The sequence below is a fragment of the Gorilla gorilla genome, chromosome 13 (assembly GCF_029281585.2).
Source record: "Gorilla gorilla gorilla isolate KB3781 chromosome 13, NHGRI_mGorGor1-v2.1_pri, whole genome shotgun sequence".
NCBI classification, from domain to species: Eukaryota; Metazoa; Chordata; class Mammalia; order Primates; family Hominidae; genus Gorilla; species Gorilla gorilla.
In genome coordinates this window covers 111,174,764-111,196,677 of record NC_073237.2, presented here as the reverse complement: position 1 = coordinate 111,196,677, position 21,914 = coordinate 111,174,764, and the positions used below count along the sequence as shown (strand labels likewise).

Sequence of the window (21,914 nt, the reverse complement as noted above, 5' to 3'; positions counted from 1 at the left end):
GCTATTGTAAATAGTATTGCAATAAATATATGGGTGCATGTGTCTTTTTGGTAGAATGATTTATTTTCCTTTGGGTATATACCCAGTAATAGGATTGCCGGGTCAAACGGTAGTTCTTAGTTCTTTGAGACTTCTCCAAACTGCTTTCCACAGTGGCTAAATTAATTTACATTCCCACCAGCAGTGTATAATTGTTCCCTTTTCTCTGCAACCTTGCTAACATCTGTTGTTTCTTGACTTTTTAATACTCGTCATTCTGACTGGTGTGAGACGGTATCTCGTTGTGGTTTTGATTTGCATTTCTCTAATGATCAATGTTGTTGAGCATTTTTTCATATACTTGTTGCCACATGTATGTCTTCTTTTGAAAAGTGTATGTTCATGTCCTTTGCCCATTTTTTTAAAGAGGTTGCTTGTTCTTCACTTGTTGATTTAAGTTCCTTATAGATTCTGGATATTAGACCTTTGTCAAATGCATACTTTGTGAATGTTTTCTCCCATTCTGTAGGTTGACTGTTTATTCTGTTGATAGTTTCTTTTGCTGTGCAGAAGCTCTTTAGTTTAATTTGATCTCACTTGTCTGTATTTGTATTTGTTGCAATTGCCTTTGGAGGCTTCATCATGAAATCTTTGTCAAGGCCTATGTCCAGAATGGTAATTTTTAGGTTTTCTTTTACGATCTTTATAATTTTTGATCTTACATTTAAGTCTCTAATCTATTTTGAGTTGATTTATATATACATATATGGTAAAAGGAAGGGGCTTAGTTTCAATCTTCTGCATATGGCTAGCCAGTTATCACAGAACCATTTAATCAATAGAGAGTTCTATACCCATTGCTTGTTATTGTCAGCTTTGTCAAAGATCAGATGGTTGTAGATGTGTGGCTTTATTTCTGGGTTCTCTAACCTGTTTTATTCGTCTATGTGTCTGTTTTTGTACCAGTTCTATGCTGTTTTGCTTACTGTAACCTTGTAGTATAAAGTCGGGTAGTGTGATGCCTCCAGCTTTGTTTTTTTGTTGTTGTTGTTGTTGTTGTTTTTTTTTTTTTTTTTTTTTTGCTTAGGATTGCATTGACTATTCAGGCTTTTTTTTTAATCCATATAAATCTTAGAATCGCTTTTTCTAATTCTGTGAAAAATGATTTGGTAGTTTGACACAAATAGCATTAAATCTGTACATTGCTTTAGGATGTATGGCCAATTTTTTTTTTTTTTTTTTTTTTGAGACAGAGTCTCGCTCTACCACCCAGGCTGGAGTGCAGAGGCACAACCTCGGCTCACTGCAACCTCCGCCTCCTGAGTTCAAGAGATTCTTCTGCCTCAGCCTCTCAAGTAGCTGGGATTACAGGCATGTGCTACCACCCCCAGCTAACTTTTTGTATTTTTAGTAGCGAGGGGGTTTCACCATGTTAGCCAGGATGGTCTCGATCTCCTGACCTCATGATCTGCCCACCTCTGCCTCCCAAAGTGCTGGGATTACAGGCGTGTGCCACCCCGCCCAGCCAGCTATTTTAACAATATTGATTCTTCCTATCTATGAGCACAAACCATTTCTTCATTTGTTTGTGTCATCTCTGATTTCTTTCAGCGGTGTTATGTAATTCTTGTTGTAGGATATTTCACCTCCTTCTTTTAGCTGTATTCCTAGCTATTTTATTCTTTTGTGGCTATTGTGAATGGGACTGCATTTTTGATATGACTCTCAGGTTGGACATTATTTGTGTATAGAAATGCTACTAATTTTTGTGCATTGATTTTGTATCCTGAAACTTCAGTGAAGTTGTTTATCCGTTCCAAGAGGCTTTGGGCAGAGGCTATAGGGTTTTATAGGTATAATGGCGGTCTGTGAAGAGAAATAGTTTGACTTCCTCTCTTCCTATTTGGATGACTTTTATTTCTTTCTCTTGCCTGATATCTCTGGCTGGGACTTCTAGTACTATGTAAATAGGAATGGTGAAAGTGGGCATCCTTGTCTTGTTCTAGTTCTCAAGGAGAATGCTGCCAGTTTTTGCCGATTCAGTAGGATGTTGGCTGTGGGTTTGTCATAGATGGCTTTTATTCTTTTGAGGTATGTTTCTTCCATTTTTAGTTTGTTGAGGAATTTTAGTATGAAGAGATGTTGAATTTTATCAAAAGCCTTTTTATTTTTAGCCTTGTTTATATAATGAATCACATTTAGTGATTTGCATATGTTAAACCAACCTTGCATCCCAGGAATAAAGCCTACTTGTTTGTGGCGGATTAGCTTTTTGATGTGCTTGTAGATTTGGTTTGCTAGTATTTTGTTGAGGATTGCTGCATCTATGATCATCAGGAATACTGGCCTGAAGGTTTCTTTTTTTGTCTTGTCTCTGCCAGGTTTTGGTATCAGAATGATGCTGGCCTCAGAGAATGAGTTATGGAGGAGTCCCTCCACTTCAACTTTTTTGGAATAATTTCAGTAGGGTTTACAACAGTTCTCTGTACATCTGGTATTTGGCTGTGAATCCATCTAGTCCAAGGCTTTTTCTGGCTGATAGGATTTTTTTTAAATTACTCATTCCATTTCAGAACTCATTATTGGTCTGTTCAGGATTTCAATTTCCTCCTGGTTCTATCTTGGGAGGCTGTGTGTTTCCAGGAATTCACCCATTTCTTCTAGATTTTCTGGTGTGTGTACATAGTAGTGTTCCTAGTCTCTGAAGGATTTGTTTTTTTTATGTATTTCTGTGGGGTCAATGGTAATATCACATTTGTCATTTCTGATTGTGTTTATTTGAATCTTCTCTTATTCTTTATTAATCTAATTAGCTATCTATCAATCTTATTTATTCTTTTGAAGAATTTTGGTTTCATTGATCTTTTGTATGGATTTCACATCTCAATTTCATTCAGTTTATTTCTGATTTTGTTTATTTCATTTCTTCTGCTAGCTTTGGGGTTGGTTTGTTTTTGTTTTTCTAGTTCCTCTAGTTGTAATGTTAGGTTGTTAATTTGACATCTTTCTAACTAATTGATGTAGGCATTTAGTGCTATAAACTTTCCACTTAACTCTGCTTTAGCTATGTCCCAGAAATTCTGGTATGTTGTGTCTTTGTTTTCATTAGTTTCAAATAACTTTTTTATTTTTGCCTTAATTTCATTCTTTGCCCAAAAGTCATTCAGGAGCAGATTATTTAATTTCCATGTAATTATGTGGTCTTGAGAGATCTTCTTGGTACTGATTTCTATTTTTATTGCATTGTGGTCCAAGAGTATGGTTGGTATAATTTTGGTTGTTTTGAATTTGTTGAGAATTGCTTTATGGCCGAGTATATGGTCATTTGTAGAGTATGTGCCATGAGCAGATGAGAAGAGTTTATACTCTATTGTTGTTAGGTGGCGTATTCTGTAGATGTCTGTTAGGTCCATTTGGTCAATTGTCAAATTTAGGTCCCAAATATGTTTGTTAATTTTCTGTCTCAATGATCTGCCTAACACTGTCAGTGGGATATTGAAGTCTTCCTCTTTTATTTTATGCTTAAGTCTCTTCGTAGGCCTCTAAAAACTGGTTTGATGAAGAACTGGGTGCTCCATTTTGGGGCACATATATATTTAGGATAGTTAGGTCTTCTTGTTAAATTGAACCCTTTGTCATTATATAATGCCCTTATTTGTCCTTTTGGATCCTTGTTGGTTTAAAATCTGTTTTATCTGAAATAAGATTAGTACCCCCTGCTCCTTTCTGTTTTCCTTTTGCTTGATAGATCTTTCTCCATCCCTTTACTTTGAGCCTATGGGTGTCATTGCATGTGAGATGGGTCTCTTGAAGACAGTGTTCAGTTGGGTGTTGGTTCTTTACCCAACTTGTTACTCTGGGGGACATTTAGCCCATTTACTTTCAAGGTTAATATTGATATGTGATAATTTGATCTTGTCATCATATTGTTAGCGGCTTGTTGTATAGACTTGATTGTGTAATTAAGTTGTAGTGTCAGTGGGCTATGTACTTAAGTATGTTATTATAGTGGCAGATAATGGTCTTTTGTTCATGTTTAGCACTCTCTTAAGGACCTCTTATCAGGCAGGCCTGATGGTAATAAATTCCTTTAGCATTTGCTTGTCTGAAAGGATTTTATTTCTCCTTCACTTGTGAAGCTTAGTTTGGCTAGGTATGAAATCTTTGGTTGGAATGTCTTTTCCTTAAGGATGCTAAATAGTCTCCCAATCTATTCTGACTTGTGAGGTTTCTGCTGAAAGGTCTGCTGTTAGCCTGATGGGGTTTCCTTTGTATGTGATCTGCCCCCTCTCCAGCTGCCTTTAAGGTTTTTTTCTTTCACATTGACCTTACAGAATCTGATAACTATGTGTCTTGGGGATGATTGTCTTGCATAGTATCTTGCAGGCATTCTGTGAATTTCCTGAGGTGTGTTGACCTCTCTAGCAACTTTGGGGACATTTTCATGGACAATATTCTCAAATGTACTTTCTAAGTTGCTTGTTCTCTCTCCATCTCTTTCAGGAATGTCAATGAGTTGTAGATTTGCTCTTTCCATAATCCCATATTTCTCAGAGGTTTTGATCTTTTTTTTAATCTTTTTTCTTTATTTTTGTCTGCCTGCATTGATTCAAAGGAACAGTCTTTGAGCTCTGAGGTTATTTCCTCAGCTTGCTCTATTCTGTTATTAATGCTTCCAATTGCATTATGAAATTCCTGTAATGAATTTTTAATTTTCAGAAATTCAATTTGGTTCTTTCTTCAAGTGGCTATGTCATGTTTCAACTGTTGGATTGTTTTACTTGGATTCGGTTTCAACCTTCTCCCCTATCTCATTGAGCTTCCTTGTTATCCAGATTCTGAATTATATATCTGTCATTTAGCCATTCCACTTTGGTTAAGAACCATTGATGGGGAGCCAGTGCAGTCATCTGGAGGTAAGAAGACACTGGCTTTTAGAATTTCCATAATTCTTGCACTAGTTCTTTCTCATCTGTATGGGCTGATGTTCCTTTAATCTTTGAAGTTGTTGAATGGGTCTTTTTGCTTATATATTCTTTGATGTCCTTAAGGGTTTCATTGTGGCATAAGTTGGGTCTAAACAATTGGCTTCATTTCTGGATCCTTTCAGGAGGCCAAGGCTCTGCTCAACACTCCTGAGCTTCATGCTCTAATCCTGAGGAGCTGGCACCAAGCCTACAGCTTTGCTCTCTGGCCCCTCTAGGTCAAGCACCTATTGCATTGGAGAAACTGAGGCGTTCCCAGGGTGCTAGTGACAACATTCAGATGGGGGCTGCCAACAAAAGTGCTGTGACAGGGTGGTGGTGGGTACACAAGACAGTACACTGTGGCAGGGGAGCCATGGGTGACAGGGGAGCCATGAGCAGCAGGGCAGCAGGGAGCTGCCAGCGAGTGCACACCAACAGGGCACACCAACAGGGTAGCAGGAGGCCATGGGTGAGTGCACACCAACAGTGCAGCAGGGGGACTACATATGTGTGCATGCTGGCTGGGCAGCAGTAGGGCTGTGGCAACATGGCTGGGAAGAGTCTACAGGCAGGTGTGTACTAGTGGGAGTCTCTGCAAAAGTACTCCAGTGGGAAGGTGGGGGCTGCCAGTGAACGAGTGAAGTGGTGGCTGCTGGCAAGCATTTCAGTGGGGCAGCTAAAGCTGTGCTGCAAGTGGGTGTGGCCAGGCAGGGACCCTGGGAGAGGCTGGCAGATGGGACATTCATTTGAGACTGGCCCCATCCCACAGGAAAGATAACCCTGCTCTCTCCAGATCCAGCAGCTAGCAAAGGCTAAAGCCACCTAGAGGAGTATGGGTGCCCATGGGATGGGTGCCCATGGCTTGGGATGGGTGCTCATGGCTATGTGCTCCACTGCAGCCATTCCCATGCCAAACCCTCTGGCCTCCACACAGACAGGAGTTCTGTCTCTGCTAACTCTCTGGACAGTTCTCCCTGCCAACTCAAATGTCTATAAGAGTTGTGGGGTCCCTTGTAGCTAAGATCCCGAGGTCTGTGGCAAGAGTGGGCCTCTTCATGCCTATTTCATTTACTGTTTCCCTAGGAGCCCCTCAGGGCCAAGAACAAGTTCTAGTGCTCAGCAACCCTGTGCAGGTTTCCCAGCTTCCTCCCCTTTCAGCCCCAGGGCTTGCATCTTCCTTGTATTCACTCTCAATTCCTTCTTTTCAAAGATCTGTTTGGAGTATGCCAGTCTGCTTGATGGTCTGGTTGCTCTTGGTGGGAGAAGCTCTTCCTGGCTGTGTCTAGCTGGCCATCTTGGCTCTTCTCCCTGAAATACTCTTTCAACACTAATGGTTCATATTTGATATAATCTTTACCTTGAAATGAAGATGTTGTGTTTGCATTGGGAAATTGTATTTACTGCCTGCTGTGGTTTGAATGGGCTCTCCAAAGTTCATGTGTGGGAAACTTTGTTCCTAAATCAATCTTATTAAGAGGTGGGACATTTAAGAGGTGATTAGGTCATGAGGGCTCTGCCTTATTAATGGATTAGGGCTGTTATCATGGGAGTGATTCCTTATAAAAAGATGTGTTCAGCCCCCTTCCCTCTCTCTCGTCTTCCATCACATGATGCTACAAGAAGGCCCTTACCAGATGCCAGCTCCTTGATCTTAGACCTTCCAGCCTCAAGAAATGTGAGGAAATAAATTTCTTTCCTTGAAAAATTACTCAGTTTTGAGTATTCTACACATAATAGCAGCATAAAACGGACTAAGAACTCACCTTATATTTGTTATGAGAAATTAAACTTATTTATCATGCTTATAATAGTTAACCCATTGACTTAAAATCTCATACATCTTCGTGCATTTAATCCAAGTAACAACTAAAATGGTACAGGGTCCCTTGGGATTAGGAGAATATATTTGTAAGTTTATCCTCCATTATATAGTTTATACAATTAAAAATAGAGTTTTATATAAGATTCATTTTAAAATCCAATGCAAGTGAAAATCAACAATGATAAGTCATGTTAATAGCATGTACCCTTGACATGATATGCTAAAAAGGAACCTCTGCAGTCTTAACCCCCAAATCTAATAACTCCAGTCTAATAATGAGAAAAACATCAAACTCCAATTTAGGGAATTTTACAAATTACCTGAATACTATGCCTCAAAATTGTCAAAGTCATCAGAAAAAAAAAAAAAAGTCTGAGAAACAGTCACAACCAAGAGGAGCCTACAGGACATGACAACTAAGTGTAATGTGATATCCTGGATGAGATCCTGGAACAGAAAAAGGGTATTAGGTTAAAACTATGGGAATCTGAATATAATTTAGGTCTTCCCCACCATCCTAGTTGAACCAGCCTAGTTCAACCAATAGTCAGCCTACTCCTAGATACGTGACAAAGTTTATCCAAGATGAACATAGCTACCTGACTCATAGCTGTCCACAAACACATGAGCGAACCCAGCCAAGACTAAGTCCAGTCCAGATCATCCGAATCCCACTGAATCCTAAGTTAAATAAATATTTTTACACAGTACTTGTTACACAGTATTTTTGTGGCAATCTACAGTGTGTACAATACCCAACTAGAACATAATTATTGGTACATCCTAACAGGAAAAAGATATTTTGGTGAAGAAGAAAGATGAGGGGGAAAATTCCAGGAGATATGGAGGTTTATGTACTCCAAAAATCTAGTATACTCACTAAACCCTAGTATAGTGATTAAGCACGTTGAGCTCTGGCATAAGACTACTTGGGTTCAACTCACTATCAACTACTTGGTTCTGTGACCTTGAGCAAGTGACCTAAACAACTCCTTTATATGTAAAATGGTGATAACAATAGTACATATCTCCTATGTACAGAATTGTAAAGTTCAAAAGAGTTGTAAGTATAAATTTATTACAACAGCATCTGGTACATATAGTACATACTCATTAATGTTATCTAGCAGTAGTGATACTAGTAGTAGTAATAAAGTAGTAGTGGTATTCTCAAGCAAATCTCTCTACCCAGAATGTCCTTCCCACACTTCCTTACCTGAATAATTTCTAATCCTTATTTAAGACTCTTGTTATCTCCCCCAAGGAGACTTTCCTTTATATCTTTCCTTTGGATTTGCATAGAACCCAGTACTTTTCCCTTTCCCTGTAGCTTGGGACATAATTTTGAAATTTTCTTTCTATGTAGTTGCCTTTCCCTCTAGACTTTAAGTTTCTTGAGGGTACATTCTATACCTTGTTGTTCTCTTTGTAACCCAAATATGAGTTTCATGCTACAAGCATATGTCCCTTAAGATCGAGACAAGATAAAAAATGAACAGCTAAATAAAATGTGATCAAGGGGCCCAGATGGCCAATTAGAAGCAGCTGCAGTACATGGCACTAACGGAGAGGAATAAAGCAGCAAGTGAATTCAGCATAGCCAATTGAGATATCCAGGTTCTTGTACTGGGACTGACTAAGCAGACAACTCAACCCACAGAGAATGAAGAAAACCAGGGTGGGGCAATGGCTCACTCAGGAGCTGCATGGAGCCAAAGGAAACCCCACCCCCATCCAAGAGAAGCAGTGAGTAATTTTGTGACCCTGCCTGGTAAACCACGATTCTCACACAGAACTTTGCAATCCATGAATCAGGAGATTCCCTCATGAGCCCATGCCACCAGGGCCTTTGGTCTGATACACAGAGTTGTGAGAAGTCTCGGCAAAGCAGCTGCTCAGGCATGCACAGAGACCTAGGAGTTTTACATACTCCAGCCCTGGGATCCCCAGCAAGGCAGGATACCTGTTTGTACCCCTAGGAAGGGGGCTGAATCCAGGGAGCCAACCAGCATCATTCTGCAGGTCCCACTTCCACGGCACCTCATACTGGCTTGGAATTCCAGCCAGCCAACAGCAACAGGCTGGAGTCTGCCTGAGACAGGACCAAGTTCCTGGGGAATGGTCAGCCCTTCTCTGTGGTTTAGTGCAATCAAATTAGATCTTAAGAAATTCACTCAAAACCACACAATTACAGGGAAATTGAACAACCTGCTTCTGAATGACTCTTGAGTAAATAACGAAATTAAGACAGAAATCAAGAAGTTATTTGAAACTAATGAGAACAGAAAGGTAATGTATCAGAATCTCTGGGATGCAGCTAAAGCAGTGTTAGGAGGGAAATTTATAGCACTGAATGCCCACATCAAAAAGCTAGAAAGATCTTAGGTTAACAACCTAACATCACAACTAAAAGAACAAGAGAACTAAGAGCAACTAAAAGAACAAGAGAACCAAGAGCAAATAAATCCCAAAGCTAGCAGAAGACAATAACCAAGAGCAGAGGGAAACTAAAGGAGACAGAGATACGAAAAACTCTTAAACAAAATTAATGAACACAGGAGCTGGGTTTCTTTTAATTAATAAAATAGATGGACCGCTATCTAGACTAATAAAGGTGAAAAGAGAGAAGAATCAAATAAACACAATCAAAAATGATAAGGGAATATTACCATTGACCCCACAGAAATACAAACAACTGTTGGTGAATTGTATAAATACCTCTATGCATATAAACTAGAAAATCTAAAAGAACTGAATAAACTCCTGGACACGTTTACCTTCCCAAGACTGAACCAGGAAGAAAATTGAATCCTTGAATAGACCAATAACAAGTTCTGAAATTGAGGCAGTGATAAATAACACACAAACCCCCCACCCCCCCAAAAAAAAACAACCCAGGATCAGAGAGATTCACAGCTGAACTCTACCAGAGGTACAAAGAAGAACTGGTACCATTTCTACTGAAACTATTCTAAAAAATTAAAGAGAAGGGACTCCTCCCTAACTCATTCTATGAGACCAACATCATCCTGATACCCAATCCTGATAGAGATACAACAAAAAAGAAAACTTCAGGCCAATATCCCTGATGAACATCGATGCAAAAATCCTCAGTAAAATGCTGGCAAACCAAATCCAGCAGCACCTCAAAAAGCTTATTCACCACAATCAAGTTGGCTTCATCCCCAGGATGCAAGGTTAGTTCAACATATGCCAGTCAATAAATGTGATTCATCACATAAACAGAACTAAAGACAAAAACCACATGATTATCTCAATAGATGCAGAAAAGGCCTTCAGTAAATTCGACATCCTTTCATGTTAAAAACTCCCAATAGGTATTTAAGGAACATACCTCAAAATAATAAGGGTCATATATGACAAACCCACAGCCAATATCATACTGAATGGGCAAAAGCTTGAAGCATTCCCCTTGAAAGCCAGCACAAGACAAGGATGCCCTCTCTCATCACTCCTTTTCAACATAGTATTGGAAGTTCTGGCCAGAGCAATTAGGCAAGAGAAAGAAAGAAAGTGTATTCAAATAGGAATAGAGGAAGTCAAATTATCTTTGCTCGCAAATGATATAATCCTACATCTAGAAAACCCCATCATCTCAGCCCAAAAGTTTCTTAAGCTGATATGCAACTTCAGCAAAGTCTCAGGATACAAAGTCAATGTGCAAAAATTGCTAGCATTCCTATACACCAAGCAACAGGCAAGCAGAGAGCCAAATAATGAATGAACTCCCATTCACAATTGCTACAAAGAGAATAAAATACCTAGGAATACAGCTAACATGGGAAGTAAAAGACATCCTCAAGGAGAACTACAAACCACTGCTCAAAGAAATCAGAGAGGACACAAACAAATGGAAAAAAAAATTCATGCTCATGGATAGGAAGAATCAATATTGTGACAATGGCCATACTCCCCAAAGTAATTTATAGATTCAATGCTATTCCCATTAAACTACCATGGATATTCTTCACAGAATTAGAAGAAAGTGTTTTAAAATTCATGTGGAACCAAAAAACAGCCCAAATAACCAAGACAATCCTAAGCAAAAAGAACACTGCTGGAGGCATCATGCTACCTGACTTCAAACTATACTGCAAGGCTACAGTAACCAAAACAGCATGGTACTGGTATACAAACAGACACACAGACAAATGGAACAAAATAGAGAACTCAGAAGTAAGGCTGCACACTTACAACCATCTGATGTTTGACAAATCTGACAAGATAAGCAATGGGAAAATGATTCCCTATTTAATTAATAGTGCTGGGAGAACTGCCTAGCCATATGCAGAAAATTGAAACTTGACCCCTTCCTTTCTTCATATACAAAAATTAACTCAAGATGGTTTAAAGACTTAAATGTAAAACCCAAAAGGATAAAAACCCTACAAGAAAATCTAGGCAATACCATTCAGGACATAAACATAGGTAGAGATTTCATGACAAAAATGCATAAAGCAATTGCAACAAAAGCAAAAATTGACAAATAGGATCTAATTAAACTAAAGAACTTCTGTACAGCAAAAGACACTATCATCAGACAACCTACAGAATGGGAGAAAAAATGTTGCAATCTATCCATCTGACAAAGGTTTAATATCCAGAATCTACCAGGAACTTCAACAAGTCTACAAGGAAAAAACAAACAACCCCATTAAAAAAATGGGCAAAAGACATGAACAGACGCCCCTCAAAAGAAGACATAAATGTGGCCAACAAGCATATGAAAAAAAGCTGAACATCACTGATCATTACAGAAATGCACATCAAAACCACAATGAGACACCATCTCACGCCAGTCAGAGGCTACTACGAAAAAGTCAAAAAACAACAGATGCTGGTGAGGTTGCAGAGAAAAAGGAATACTTTTACAATGGTGGTGGGAGTGTAAATTAGTTCAACCATTGTGGAAGACAGTGTGGAAATTCCTCAAAGACCTAGAGGCAGAAATACCATTTGACCCAGCAATCCTATTACTGGTATATACCCAAAGGAATGTAAATCATTCTATTATAAAGATATTTAATACATGCACATGTATGTTCATTGCAGCACTATTCACAATAGCAAAGACATGGAATCAGCCCAAATGCCCATTAATGATAGAATGGATAAAGAAAATGTGATACATACACACCATGAAATACTATGCAGCCACAAAAAGGAGATCATGTTCCTTTGCAGAGACATGGATGGAGCTGGAAGCCATTATTCTCAGCAAACTAATGTAGGAACAGAAAACCAAATTCTGCATGTTCTCACTTATAAGTGGGAGCTGAATGTTGAGAACACATGTACACATGGTTGGGAACAACACACCCTGCGGCCTGTCAGAGGTGAGGAATGTGGGGAGGCAGACTATCAGGAAGAATAGCTAATGAATGCTGGGCTTAATACCTAGGTGATAGGATGATCTGTGCAGCTAACCACCATGGCACACATTTACCTGTGTAACAAACCTGTACATCCTGCACATGTATCCCTGAACTTAAAATAAAAGTTGAAGGAAAAATCAATATAAAAAATATGAGGTATATATATACAATGTAATACTCTTCAGCCATAAAAAATCCTGCCATTTGCAACAACATGCATGAATCTTGAGGGCATTATAAGTGAAATGAATCAGGCACAAAGAGACAAATACTGCATGATCTCACTCACAGGTAGAATCTTTAAAAGTTGACCACATAGAAATAGAGTAGAATGGTGGTTACCAGAGGATGCAGTGGCTAGAGGGGGACAGGAATTTGAGGAGATGTTGGTCAAATGACACATAATTACAGTTAGACAGGAGGAATAAATTTCAAGAGATTTATCATACAGCAAGGTAACCATAGTTAATGTTGCTATATTGTAATCTTCAGAAATGGAGAGTGGATGACATGTGCTCTTTCCACAAAAATGATAACTATGTGAGGTAATGCATTTGTTAATTAGCCAGATTTAACATTTCTACTATATATATATACCACAAAACATCACGTTGTACTTGATAAAAACATACAATATTAGCTGTTAATTTTTAAAAAATCGTTTCAAAAAGTATTTATTCAGCATCTAAAAACAAAAAGATCTACAAATAGATGAGATTCTCTTGAATCTCCGTCACTCATCTTGGGAAGATGACATTTCCCAGGGAACTGACATTGTCGTGATACCCTCTGACTCCAAGTTCCTACCAAGTGAATCAGTTCACTTTATACCTTGTCCTTCTTTACAGTATACACTGTTTATTTTTCTTAAAAGTTGATGCAGATCTGGAATTTGATTCAATGCCTTACTTGCAGTACATGAGCTCATAGGACCTTGATACATACAGCAGAATTTACAAAAAGTTTAGGGAGGTGGTAGGAATAAAGGTGACATTACATTATAACAGCCCAAGCAAGTGAAAATTTTATGGTAGACAACTCTGGACTTCAAAAATTCCTCAGCTACTGCTTTGCTACTGATATGCAGTTCTTATCCCTCTCTTGTCTTCCTACCCCTCCACACCCAAATTCCTGATGATTTCTTATACAGAAGCCTCTAGCTACCTCGTTGTCCTCATCTCTCACCAGGCCCCTTAAGGGGGGCTCACTCACAATGCCGATGATACGAGTACCTTCCCTAAGAGGAATTCTTGGAATGGTTTCTAATTATTTTATTCCATCACCCAGCATAGTGCCCAGTTCATGATATGTACTTACAATAATTGATTTAAGTCAATTTTTTCAAGAGATATCTGGACAGACTCAGGTAAGAGAGGACTCAGAGAAGAGATATGAGAGAACCAATAAAGGCCAAACAAAAGACTGAGTTTGTTCATGATTCTTATAAACCTTAGTGTTATAAAACCTGTCATCATCAAAAAGGAATAACTGGAATTCATACCAACCAATAGGCAATATAAGTTAAAAGCAAGGTCTTTGGAGTCTAAATGACCTGGGATCAAATTCTTGTTCTGCAACTATCATCATCACCAAATTATTTAAATTATCTGAGCCCCCGTCTCCTTTGCCACAAAATTCAAATAACAGTACACAGGTCATGAACTTATTGGAAAGATAACATGAGTTGCATGTTAAAAGTCTCAACAGTCCTCGCCCATACTAAGTACTGCATCAGTGGTATCTCTCATCTAATAAGATGGGATCTTCATATATAGGAATCCTGGGAAAGAATGAAAGCCCAAGAGATAGACTAGAGGGGCCCTAAGGTATCCATTAAACATTATTCATTAACTTCATTAACTTCTCTTCTCTGCATCCACAATGGTCCTAGTTATGTACCACCTGTAGGGGAAATGACAAAATAATCACTCAAATTATTTTCTGTGTCCTGTGGCTCAGATGAGGCTCCAAGCTGAAAAAGACTGGAATAGATTGAGGCAGGTCTGAGGACGTGGAGTCTGGGTTCTTAGAAATATGATATGAGAAGGAGGGTTTCTTGGCTATTTCAGGCCTGGGAGGAAAAGAATGACCCACAACTTTAAATATCAGAAGACTTTTTTGATCTCCTTACCTGGCCTTCTCCTATGGTTTCTCTTTTCTCAGAAAACCACATCAAGGTCCCAACAAGAGGGGCCTCATGTCCATGGAAGACTCAACATTTAGATGTTTTTACCTTAATTCTAATTATGGTTATACATCACAGTCTTGTGATGTCAGGACTGAAAGAAGCATTCATCATACACCTTTAAGCTTGTGTCCATAACCAAATCACATCTCCTAGAAAGCCCAATGAATGATACGTATGCCCAAATGTAAGCCAACCCTATATGTAGGAAGAAGTCCCATTTTTCCTATCAGAATACCAATTTTAAGAAAAATTATTGGCCAAGCCAAATATTAAAGCTTTTAGGAGTACACAAAAACTAGTCATATTTTTATTCATAATATTTAATATGGCCATTAATTTATATAAACACATCTAAAATAACCTAATATAAAAACTATATTATACAGAAATACTTCTTTTTCCCATTCTCATGTATATTGCAATAAGTTTATTCAAAATCTTTATTGTGTATCTTCAACATCTTTATAATCATTAAATCAGTTTTCCAGAGTGTATCATCTATACTTCTGTGTAAGTTAACCCATGAATTGTACTGATACTGCACATGTAATCTCAAGCAACAGGTGCCCATTTTTACACAAAGATTTTGTTTTCATTTGTCTTCTGGTGTATATTTGTGATCTTCAAAGAGTAACCACTTAAATTTATCATTTTATAAAGCCGTCTGTTAAAAACTTATTTACACTCCCACCTACCACTTATATTTGGGAAGCTGTGCCTACCCCAAGAAAAAGATTGAATCTGGGTTAAAGACCTTTGCTGCATTCTGACTATATCATGTTATTTCTGTAAGCATCTAAAACTAGTATTGCTTGAGATCATTTCAGGCTAATTGTCTTCCTCCAACATTATACTGATGATAAAAAACAGTTATTAGATAGCACATAATCTGAGACATTCCACAAGGATTTGAGTACAAAGAAACTCCCTCTTCTCTTAGAAGTAATAGCAAAGTGAATTGAGTGAAGAACTTGCCTTATATTTGGACATGGAGAATAATACTTTTTATTATGTTTCAGCCTATGAATATCACAAATATACTGCAATATATTTTTAGTGTTAAAAGTTTTAAATTGTTTTTCATTTAAAATAATACATATAAATGCTATATTTTATTTTGTTGATTTTTACATAAAATGTAAGGCTCTCGAAATATACATGAAGCCTGCTTACATTAGTTCCTCTCTCCATATATAGAGATCTCCATCCTTCTTGTCTTGCCTTTTAGCTTTCTCATTCACCATCCTGAAATACATTTATTTACTCAAGGAACACTTTGTAAGCCACTGCAATCATCAGGTTCTATTAGTTCCTGAACATCAAAGGACACAGAATGATCTCAAGTTGTCAAAAGCCAATGGTGTAGAACACAAATTCATTTCAAAATATTTGTTATTTTCCTTAAATTTACATTTTTTGTTTTAATTTAAGAAGAGTTGAGTAGTTTCTTTGCTTTCTTAACTGAGTTTAATTTAAGTTCCTTTATTAGTCTCTTGACTTTTCAAATAGCTCTCACCATGACCAAAAATATGAAGGCTTGAAAGAATCAAATATTGAAGGGGATTCCAGGAGTCTGACCTGGCCTGAGCAGCAAGTTCATTCTAGAAAATGGTGAGAAAGAATGTGCAACAGGAGAACTTGACCAGGTATTTCCTTTTAGACAATGGAGAGTCACTGAATATTTTTTAGCTAACGGCTGATGCTATGGTTTGAATGTTTGTGTCTCTTCCAAAATTCATGTTGAAACTGAATCCCCAATATATCAGTATTAAGAGGTGAGGCCTTTAGAAGGTGATTATGCCCTGAGGGCTCCACCCTTCTTGATGGAATTAGTGCCTTACAAGAGAATTTGAGAGGGCTTGAGAGGGTGACTTCAGAACTTCTCTTTTTCCATGTGAAGACACAGTACAAAGGCACCAACTATGAATCAGAGAGTAACCCCTTATGAAACATCTAATTTGCTAGCACCTTGATCTCAAACTTACCAGCCTCTAGAACTGTGAGAAATGAATTTCTTTTGTTTATAACTTTATGCTATTTTGATGCACTTTAAGGAACTAGAAAAATAAGAAACAAAGCCCCAAATTGGCAGGAGGAAGGAAATAATAAAGCTCAGAGCAAAAGTAAACAAAATAGAGATTTTTTAAAAATCCAAAAGATCAATAAATTGAAAGTTGTTTTTTTGAAAAGATAAACAAAACAAACCTTTAGACAGACTAAGAAAAAAGGAGAGAAGATTCAAATAAAATCACAGATGAAAAAGATGTAACAACACAGAAATACAAAGAATCCTAAGAGACTATTATGAAAACTATATGCCCACAAGTTTAATAACATGGAAGAAGTGGATAAATTTCTGAAGACATATAGCCTACATTAACTTATGAAGAAATAGAAAATCTAAGCAGATTGATAGCAAAGGAGAAAATTGAATCAATAATTTAAAAGTCTTCCATCAAAGAAAAGCTCAGAACATGATGGTTTCACTGCTGAATTCTACCAAACATAAAGAATTGATACCAATTCTCAGCAAACTATTCCAGAAAATTGGAGAGGGGGGAATTCTTTCAAACTCATTTGATTAATGTGACATTACTCTAATCCCCAAACCAGAAAAGGACTCACCAATAAAGGAAACTACAGACCAGTGTTCCTGATGAACATAGGTACAAAAATTATCAAAAAGATACTAACAGACTGAATCCAACCACATGTTAAAAAATCATCCCAGGGATGCAAAGTGGGATTCATCCCAGGGATGCAAGATAGTTTAGCATAGACAAAACAATAAATGTGATACACCACATTAACAGAAAGAAAGACTAAAATTATATGATCATTTTAATATACACATAAAAAGCATTTGACAAAATTCAACATCCCTTCATGATAAAAACTCTCCACAAATTGGATCGAGAACATATGTACCTCAACATCATAAACCCGTATTTGAAAAGCCCACAGCTAATATACTGAATGAAGAAAAACTGAAAGTTTTTCTGTAAGATCAGAAACAAGACAAGGATGTTCACCTTCACCACTTATATTCCACCTTATATCAGAAGTCTTAACCAGAGAAATTAGGCAAGAGAATGAACGTAAAGGCATCCAAATTGAAAAGGAGAAAGTCATATTGTCCTTGTTTGCAGATGACATAATCTTATGAATAGAAAACTCTAAAGGCTCCACCAAAAAACTGTTAGAACTAACTTAAAAATTCAATAAAGTTGCAGGATACAAAATCAATATATAAAAATCCATAACATGTCTATATGCTAATAGTGAAATGTCTGAAAAATAAATCAACAAATCCGTCCCATAGTATAATAATTTAAAAAATAAAAATAAAATATCTAGGAATAAACTAAACTAAGAAGGTGAAATATCTCTACACTGACAACTATAAACTTGGAAAAAAATTGAAGAGGACACAAATAGAAATATATCCTATGTTTATGAATTGGAAGAGTTAATATTGTTAAAATGGCCATAATACCCAAAGTGATCTGCAGAATTAATATTATCCCTATCAAAATAACAATGGCATTCTTCACAGAAATAGAAAAAAATATGTAAAATTTATAAGGAACCACAAAAGACCCCAAATAGCTAAAGCAATACCGAACAACAACAGCAAAGCAGGAGGCATCACATGACCTGACTTTAAAATATACTACAAAGCTACAGTAACCAAAACAGCATGACGCTAGCATAAAAACTGACACACAGACCAATGAAACAGAATTAAAAGCCCAGAAATAAATTCACACACTCATAGCCAACTGATTTGACAAAGATGTCAAGAACACACATTGGGGGAAAAATAATCTCTTTAATAAATGGTTCTGGGCATGAGCATAAGGAAGTGAACAATAGACACTGGGGACTACAAGTCGGGGAGTGAGTTGGGGGAGCAAGAACTGAAAAACTACCTATTGGGTACTATGCTCACTATTCGGGTGATGGGTTCGATTGTACTCCAAACTTCAGCACCACACAATAAATGCTTATAACAAACCTAAACATGTACACCCTGAATCTAAAATAAAAGTCGAAAGTAGAAATAAATAAATAGTAAATGGTGCTGGAAAAATTGGGTATGCACATTCAGAAGAATGAGGCTAGACCCTTACCTCTCACCGTATATAGAAATCAACTCAAAATGGATTAAAAACTTAAATGGAAAACCTAAAACCAAACTACTAAAGGAAAACATGAGGGAAACACTTTATGACATTGGGTTGGGCAAGGATTTTTTTATGTAAGACGTCAAAAGCACAGGTAACAACAACAACAAAATACACAAACGGAATTACATTAAACTAAAAGGCCTCTTTGCAGCAAAGGAAACTGTTAATAGAGGGAAGAGACAACCTACAGAATAGGAGAAAATATTTGCAAAATATACATCTGGCAAGTGGTCAGTATTTGGAATACATAAGGAACTTAAATAATTCAACAGCAATACATAAATAAAATTAAATAACCCAATTAAAAAATAGGTGAAAGGCCCAAATAGACATTCCTCAAAAGAATACATACAAAAAGCCAAAAAGTCTTTGAAAAAATGCTCAAAATCATTAATCATCAGGGAAATACAAATCAAAATCACAATGAGATACAACTCCACTCCAGTTACAATTACTATTATCCGGAAAAAAAAGAAAAGAAAAGGAAGAAAACAAATGTTGGCAAGGAAAGTGGAGAAAAGGGAACAGTTACACACTGTTAGTGGGATTGTAAACTAGCACAGCCATTATGGAAAACAGTATGGAGATTCTTCAAAAATTAAAAATAGAACAACCATACAACCCAGCAATCCCACTACCGAGTATATATCAAAAAAATAAAATAAAATCATTATGTCAAAGAGTTATCTTCACTCCCATGTTTACTGCAGCACTATATACAATACCTAAGATATGGAATCAACCTAAATGTCTAGCAGTGGATGAATGGATAAAGAATATGTAGTATATAAACACAATGGAATACTCTTTAGCCATAAAAAAAAAGAATGAAATGCTATCATTTGCAACAACATGGATGAACCTGGAGAACATCATGTTAAGTGAAATAAGCCAGACACAGAAAGATAAATGACATGTGATTGCACTGATATGTGGAATCTAAATATATATATATTGGTATCATAGAATCACACAGTAGAACAATGGTTACCAGAGAATGGGGATGAAAAGGAGGATGAGACAATGGGGAGAAGTTTGTCAATGGGTACAAAGTTACAATTAGATAGGAGGGATAAATTCTGGTGTTCTATTGCACAGCTATGGGAGACTATGGTTAACAGTAAAATATTGTATAATATGAAATAGCTAAAAGAAAAGCTTTTCAATATCCTCACCACAAATGATAAATGCATGAGGAGATGGATACACTAACTACTCTGATTGGATCATTATACAACATAGATATGTGTCAAAGCATCAAATGGCATTTCTATAAATGTGTTCAATTACAATGTGTCAAATAAATAAGTAAATATGCTGAGTTTTGTTGGGCAGTAGAATTGTATAATATTAATAGTAAAACTCTCTCTGATGGAGAAGAGTTGGGATCTGCTTGTGGAAGCCAAGGGAAGAGGGATTTCCAAAGTTGTGGATGCAGTCAAGAGCAACAAAAAGGTTAAGAAGTCTGCAGAACACAAGCACTGCCACTCTCTGCATGTAGTTCTAGCTTGAGGAAACAGCTTAATTGGCCTAGATTACTAAAACAGGACCTCTTTTAGGGGCTCTTATCAGGGAGGATCTAGCCATGTCCCTAATGGAAGGGAGAAGGCAGACTGAGGAGGAAAACCAGGTTGGCTCAGATCACATCTGCTTCTGCAGCCCTTCCCTGCCAGGTGGGGACTCTCCATACTCACACCTCAGCAGCTCTGCAGGGTGCTTTCCTTTGTTTCATTTCTAGATTCCCAGCCTGGCATTTTCTAGTGCCAATGTGTCATTCTCTCGCCATCCCACTGGAATGAACGCCATCTTCTGGGCATACTTTTCAAGTACAATCAATACCTACCTCCCTTACAAACATCAAGAGCAAGAAAGAAGGCAGACATGGAAAGCCCAAATCTTCCGATAACTGAAAAACATCCATATTTGAATAAGCTTATGGTCAGACACATTCAACAATCAGGTTTCCCAAGGGACTTTCCTCTGTAGGCTTCCAGCCTTTTCAAGAGGTTTCTACTACCATCACAATATGGGGAATAACTCCAGCTAGCCTCAGGAAATCAATCTTACATAGATTGAAATAACTGCACCCCTTCCATCTGCCAAAAGAGTTCTACTGTCTGTTTCCCAGGCAAAATATAGGCTTCAGGAAATACTGCCATTAGGCAATCTGAGTGTGGCTGCAATGAAGCATTCTAGAATGGCCTGAGATTGCCCTTAAAAAAAAAAAAAAAAAAAAAAACTACTACTAGCTTTGCTTCCCCTCCCCGGAGACGAGGATGAAACAATAAACCAGACACCCCCACCCCTCTAACATCAAAATATATTTCACAGAGTATGGAATGAACCCACCTGCATGGATTGGATGGTCTGTGGCAGAGATGATTGCCAAAATTAGGGATTTAAACCACAAACCCAAACAGAAAACCACAAATTGAGAAAAGCATGTGCGTACCCCTCTCCCAATCCTCTTGCCCAGAGGAGGAAACAATCTGTGGACAGTGTCCAGCACCACTTTTCCTTCTCTGCAGAAGTAACAACTTTGACAACTGATAATCACTCTTGTTTGAAAGAGGGGAGCATAAGGGAGTTTTGCTAACCCCAGAGGCAGAGTTTGCCAGGCCCAGACAAGGTCTGCTGACAGCAGAACACATGATTCTTACCCAGTTTGCTGGGTATTCCAGTCATTCTAGAATACTTTACTGCAACCACACTCAGATTGTCTAACGGCAATATTTCCCAAAGCACATATATTGCCTGGGAAACAGACAATAGAACTCTTTTGGCAGATGGAAGGGGTGCAATTATTTTTACCTATGTAAGGTTGCTTTTCTTAGGCTAGCCAGAGTTATTCCCCACACAGTGATGGTAGTAGATTAATTTTAACAAAAGACGTCTGGTATATCAGCAACGAAAGCACTTCTGGAGAAGGTAACAAATGTGCAGAGTTGGTCTATAGAGTTCTGATGACTTCCTTTTGCATCAGCATTTCAGAAAGAGCACTGATTTTGGATCAGACAGATCTGGCCTCAAAGCCTGACTGGTAAATTTGTTCTGGTAAACATTCTGGTAAATCCCACATTCCAGTAAATTCAGGCAACTCATTCCACCTCTCAGAGCTTCAGATTTCCACCTGTAAAATGGGAACAATAATGTCTTATATGGTTTGTGTGAGACTTTAACAGACAGCGTAAGTAAGATGCCTAATACATCACCTGGTCCATAATGGTCTTAAGTGTCCTATGTCATTGCTGGTACTTTCATCACTACCAAGGTGGAGGAAGAGAGGACAAGTAGTGAGTTACCTCCTGATTTCTATTATCTCCATTCTCTAAACACCATTCTGCCTTCTGCCCAAGTTCATGCTGGCACGAA

General features: G+C 37.7%; 1 long non-coding RNA gene across 1 annotated transcript in view; it reads right to left on the bottom strand.

Annotated features, from left to right (window-relative positions):
* The window catches only part of LOC129524563 (uncharacterized), a 332,901-nt gene that overhangs the window by 167,092 nt on the left and 143,895 nt on the right, over positions 1 to 21,914 (bottom strand). The window lies entirely within an intron of this gene.